Below are 6,240 nucleotides of genomic sequence, written 5' to 3' on the forward strand. Positions count from 1 at the left end.
TTTTATTTTGGGAAGTTTAACTACTCTGACAACGTTTTTTGCAAACCTTTGCTGAGTTCAAAGCCAACAATTTCAATTTTCTAGAGATGTCCTCGCTAAAGTGTACTCCTCAGCTTCTATTTGTTGAAGAAATAGACTTAACTTTGACACATTAAGAAGGAAGGGAGGGGCTTTTCTGGTGGTCCAGTGGTTAAGACTCTGCACTCCCAATGCAAGGGGCATGGGCTCCATCCCTGGTCTACAAACTAATATTCGAAAAATAAAAAGAGGAAAGGGAGTATGCAAGATCATGGGGACAAAGGTTAGCTGAGCCTGTACTCCATACCAAGCATAAGGGGAGATGCTTTACAAAGAATTCCATTTCCTATTATGACAACTTGAGAGGTAAGTATTAGTCTAGGATCAAGAAGAGCCCTGGGATTCATTGAAACTCAGGTGTCTACCCAAGTTTGTTATCCGTTGGGTTGGGACTCAGATGGGTCCAGTCTTGGGCAAAACTTTGAGACAGATCAAGGAAAGGTACTGTTTTCAGTCCTTTCTCTGTCCTTATCTCTGGGTATCCATGACTCTTCCATTTCTGGCTCCATTACCTGCAAAGCAGGAAAAGATCCCATGAGGGTGTGACAAAGAGAACTACTCAGAGAATCAGAAGAACTAAACTTCAATTCTTCCTTTGATTTTTCACCTGATAAGCCATATTTGCCTTGGCAAATGTGTTTTCTCATCTATATAAGGAGAAGTTGGGACCAGATAATCTCTAAGTCTCTCTCCCTCTCTCTCTCTTTTTTTTGACCATGCCACTCAGCTTGCAGGATCTTAGTTCCCTGACCAGGGATTGAACCCTGGGCCCTTGGCAGCAAAAACACCAAGTCCTAACCACTGGACTTCCAGGGAACTCACCTCTAAGTCTCTTTAATGTCCCAAAATTCCAGACAAAGAACACTAGACAGTCTGCATGTGTTTGTCACTCAGTCATGTCCTACTTTTTGCAACCCCATGGACAGAAGTCTGCCAGGCTCCTCTGTCCATGGAATTCTCCAGGCAAGAATACTAGAGTGGGTTGCCATTTCCTTCTCTAGAGGATCTTTCTGACCCAGGGATCAAACCTGCATCTCCTGCATTGCAGGCAGATTCTTTACTGTCTGAGTCACCAAGGAAGCCTACTCAGTTTCCCTGTTCTTAAATAAGGAGTTCAGCCCAGATGCATTTTAAATCTGTTCAGTTCTGATTCCAGAGCTCCTTCTTAAAGTCTAACCAAAGACTTGACACCACAGGAGAATGATACATGTCTATGACTATTGATTCTTCAAACTTCTCCATTCTGACACTCAAACAATGTGCTAAATATATATTTAGTTGTGTTCAACTGGGCTCCTGATTGCCCTGATGTTTTTCCAAATAGGAGACAGGCCTCTGATGCAGAATATTTGCCATGATACCCTGTCTGTGACCATTTCCCTGACAGGCACATAGTCTTTCTATAGCCTAAAAGGTCTCTCAGCTGCAAATAAATGTTTACTGGAAAAACATATGATCAAATACGTTTCGCTGATAACCCGGGACTCCTTAGACTTCCCCATCAGTCCCAGTGGGAGAAGACCACAGGAATAGCAACTTGTGTACATACAACTGTTTTTGAACTCTTGACTTGCCAGACCCTTTCTGGAAACTTTGGCAAGGCATGCTACATGCGAATTCAGAGACCTGAGTCTGCTATTAGGCACTGGGAACAGAGCCAGAGTCATAATGAAATTATAGTCTTAGCACCATGGGTCCCCATCTTTGGGGGTTCAAAGACCTCTTGAGAAAACTAATTGAAGCTTCTATATGGCCCCATTGCAGAAAAGTGCGAACGTGGGCGCACACACATGAGCACACACACCATGGTCATTTTTTAAATGCTAAACATGGAGCAAGGTCCCACTTGTGCAGAGGGAAGTGTCCTAAAGGACCCTGGTGGAGCCAGACACTCGCTTTTTGCCACATTATGCAGACATCTGGAGGGTTCCTAGAGAGAGGCCAGAACAGCTGGGATTGTGGGGCATTAGTAGGATTTGGAACCAGCATGGAGGCGTTGGGATATGTTAATACCCAGTACAGATGCCCTGGTGTAAACCACTTAGTAGCAGACTTGCAGAGACACATGAAATTTTACACACATATTCAAGGGGATTTGGGGACCTCTTAGGGGTTCATGGATATCAAATAAAGAATCCTGGAATGATTTGGGCTTTCTTTCTGGGAAGAAAACAAAGTAAAGCCACTTAGTTATGTGATTTCAGTGTGGTTATTTCACCTCTTAAGCTCTGAGTTTGCATCTGTACAGTGAATAGATAGGACATACCTGCTACCCAAAGCTCCTTCCTCTTCAACAAATCTATGGTCAGCAATCCAGTGGTCTGGATTCAGTGTTCTTTAGCTGCTTGCTTGTTGAAAAAGTTCAAATGTCGCCTCCTCCAATCCTTTTAAGGAGCTAACTTGGGTATAAATACACTGGTATGGGGTCAACCAGGCAGAACAGCTTTCTAAAATGAGTCACAAATTGCCATGAGTTAAAAACTTGTTTGGTAGTCATGGGAGTTAAAGGACAGCTGGTCACCAGAGTCTGGAAAATGACCTTTCCTGGGTTTGATCACGTTGTTGAGTCATACTTTTGGCCTCTGTTACTCCGAGGAAAGCAGTTCCCGTTTCTTTACCTTCTCCTCTTTGGTCCCAGTTGCAGACTGAAATAGTTTCACAGAAATCTGGTCCTGGAACTCTGCAAAAGTTCTGACCAAAGTGAGTTGAGAGAAGGTACTTTTTCCTTTATCAATAGACAACCTTCCCTCATTCATTTGTGAGTTACCTGCACAAGTATACATACCCCAGATGATCTCACTTTCTTTCCATCTTTTTTTTCCTCTCTCTCTTCCAATGCTCAAGTGGCTTTTGAAGTCCCGCACATACTGGGAAGGCCAAGGCTACCATGTTGCACAACTTCATTCTATCTGCATGGTGTCCCTGAGGTGTGCAATGCAATGGTACTCCAAGAAGCTTTCTTGATAGACTCAAAGAGTCTTAAGGATTTTCCCTGCCTGTCCAACCTGGAAGCTGCCAAGTTAATAACTTCTTCAGGGGTTGCTCTATATATGCATGTGTGTTTAGTCGCTTCAGTCATATCTGACTCTTTTGAGACCCCATGAACTGTAGCCCACCAGGTTCCTCTGTCCATGGGATTCTGCAGGCAAGAATACTGGAGTGGGTTGTCATTTCCTCCCTCCAGGGGATCCTCCCAGGGATTGAACCCATGTTTCTTGTGTCTCCTGTATTGACAGGTGGATTCGTTAACACTGTGCCACCTGGGAAGCCCTAGAATAGGTATTTTAAACCAATAATATTTGAAACAATCAGAGAAGGCAATGGCAACCCACTCCAGTGTTCTTGCCTGGAGAATCCCAGGGACGGAGGAGCCTGGTGGGCTGCCGTCTATTGGGGTCGCACAGAGTTGGACATGACTAAAGCGACTTAGCAGTAGCAGCAGCATTTGAAACAATGGGTTAAAATGCATAGCACTTTGGCACATTATGTCATTAGCATAAGCCAGAAACACATAAGGGGAATTACATTTATGAAAATCTGTAATCATAGAAATGATAAAATATCATCCTGGCTAGAGCTCAACTTCAGATACTGCCATCTATCCGTTCAGTTCAGTTCAGTTCAGTCACTCAGTCGTGTCCGACTCTTTGCAACCGCATGAATCGCAGCACACCAGGCCTCCCTGTCCATCACCAACTCCCGGAGTTCACTCAGACTCACGTCCATTGAGTCAGTGATGCCATCCAGCCGTCTCATCCTCTGTCCTCCCCTTCTCCTCCTGCCCCCAATCCCTCCCAGCAAGAGAGTCTTTTCCAATGAGTCAACTCTTTGCATGAGGTGGCCAAACTACTGGAGTTTCAGCTTCAGCATCATTCCTTCCAAAGAAATCCCAGGGCTGATCTCCAGAATGGACTGGTTGGATCTCCTTGCAGTCCAAGGGACTCTCAAGAGTCTTCTCCAACACCACAGTTCAAAAGCATCAATTCTTCGGCGCTCAGCCTTCTTCACAGTCCAACTCTCACATCCATACATGACCACAGGAAAAACCATAGCCTTGACTAGATGGACCTTTGTTGGCAAAGTAATGTCTCTGCTTTTGAATATGCTATCTAGGTTGGTCATAACTTTCCTTCCAAGGAGTAAGCATCTTTTAATTTCATGGCTGCAATCACCATCTGCAGTGATTTTGGAGCCCCCCAAAATAAAGTCTGACACTCTTTCCACTGTTTCCCCATATATTTCCCATGAAGTGATGGGACTGGACGCCATGATCTTTGTTTTCAGAATGTTGAGCTTTAATCCAACTTTTTCACTCTCCACTTTCATTTTCATCAAGAGGCTTTTTAGTTCCTCTTCACTTTCTGCCATAAGAGTGGTGTCTACCCATTAAAGTTCAAGAAAAGTCCATAGTTTTTTGTCTGGGGATAAATCCACACACCTTCTGAGTGGAGCTGAAATGGACGGGCAGGAAGGTTCTCACAACCCAAGCCCATGATGAGGGATGCCTGTCTCCCCTTGTCTCCTGGGACAGGATCTGGCTCACCAGGACTTCATCAGCCTGGTGGTCATTTGTTCGTCTTTTTTAATTCTTAAAAATGAGTGGCTGACAGCTGGGACCAGCTTCCTGAATCCCCATCTTTGTTTCTCCCTTGAAGTGATGATAAATTCACGGGTTTGCCTAAGAAAAATAAACCCTGGACTTCCGGCTGCTGGATTCTGTACTTTGTTCCCTGGATTAGACAAAAGGCTTATTCCTCTTTCAAACACACCGAATTATCCCCAGATCAGAGTCAAAAGCCTTGAAAGAAGTGATAAATGATAAATCCCACAGCCCCTTGGACATTCTTAAAAGGGATTTCAGTGGTGAGAAAGCAAATCTGGTTCCAATAGTGGTGAGGAGTTAAGCACGTTCTAATCCTATTGTGATGGGAAAAAGGCTCAGACCCACAGGGTTTGGAGCCAAGTCTCACTTGACTAGTCTTTATGCTTGGGAGGCAAGCTTGGTCATGTATGTGTGTGCTCAGTCGCTCAGTCGTGTTCGATTCTTTGAGACCTTTGGTTTATAGCCCACCAGGCTCCTCTGTCAATGGGATTCTCTGGGCAAGAATACTGGAGTGGGTTGTCATTTCCTTCTTCAGGGGATCTTCCCCACCCAGGAATCGAACACACGTCTCCTCTGTCTCCTGCCTTGCAGGTGGGTTTTTACCTGTGAGCCATTGGGGAAGACCCTGCTTGGTCATGCATGTGTGCGTGCTAAGTCAGTCACTTCAGTCATGTCCAAGTCTTTGCGACTCCATGGACTAGAGCCCACCAGGCTCCTCCGTCCATAGAATTCTCTAGACAAGAATACAGAAATGGGTTACCATGCCTTCTTCCAGGGATCTTCCTAATCCAGGGATCAAACCCAGGTTTCCTGCATTGTAGGTAAATTCTTTACCATCTGAGCCACTGGGGAAGTCCTTAAGGTGTAACTGTTTTTAATCAATTAATTTATTTTAATTGGAGGCTAATTACTTTACAGTATTGTAGTAGTTTTTGGAGTAATTTAAAGGAAAAACATCTTCATCCAATGAGGACTCTGGCTATTTACTTTCAGAGTTCATTGCTTTGCAATTACCAGCTCAGACTAGAATAGCCTCCAAGACATTGGTGGTTCAATGATAGAATCCTCACCTCCCCCAACTCCCAGACCAGAATAGCCCTGCTAAATGGGGCAGGAGGAAATGTATCTTCCTGGAAGCTTCCCTGATCTTGTCTCTGATAGGTTGCATGAATGTAACCACATGCTTTAAAATCACATGACTGCTAAAAACCAGTTTGACATGAAAAATAATTGCCTAATGGAAAAGGCCAAAAATGGATTAGGAGAGAAGTTTAGAACATCTTCTCAGAATATCAAGGGAAATAAGAGATACTCAGCCCTCTGACATCCCTGGTGGCTCAGACGGTAAAGAATCTGCCTGCAATGCAGGAGACCTGGGTTCTATCCCTGGTCAGGAAGACCCCCTGGGAGAGGAAATGGCTACCCACTCCAGTATTCTTGCCTGGAGAATTCCATGGACAAGGAACCTGGCCAGCTACAGTCCATGAGGTCACCAAGACTGGGACACTACTGAGTGGCTAACACTAAATAACGTTCCTTTGAGGCAGGTTGGAGAAGGA

The 6,240-nt window shown here is 44.6% G+C and overlaps 1 non-coding gene across 1 annotated transcript; it reads right to left on the reverse strand.

Annotated features, from left to right (window-relative positions):
* Nucleotides 1-820: 820 nt before the first annotated feature.
* On the reverse strand, nt 821-894 carry TRNAK-UUU (transfer RNA lysine (anticodon UUU)). The gene has a single exon. It is a non-coding gene; the product is annotated as a tRNA-Lys (tRNA).
* Between the last annotated feature and the right edge of the window lie 5,346 nt (nt 895-6,240).

This window comes from Bos taurus, chromosome 5 (genome assembly GCF_002263795.3).
Source record: "Bos taurus isolate L1 Dominette 01449 registration number 42190680 breed Hereford chromosome 5, ARS-UCD2.0, whole genome shotgun sequence".
NCBI lineage: Eukaryota > Metazoa > Chordata > Mammalia > Artiodactyla > Bovidae > Bos > Bos taurus.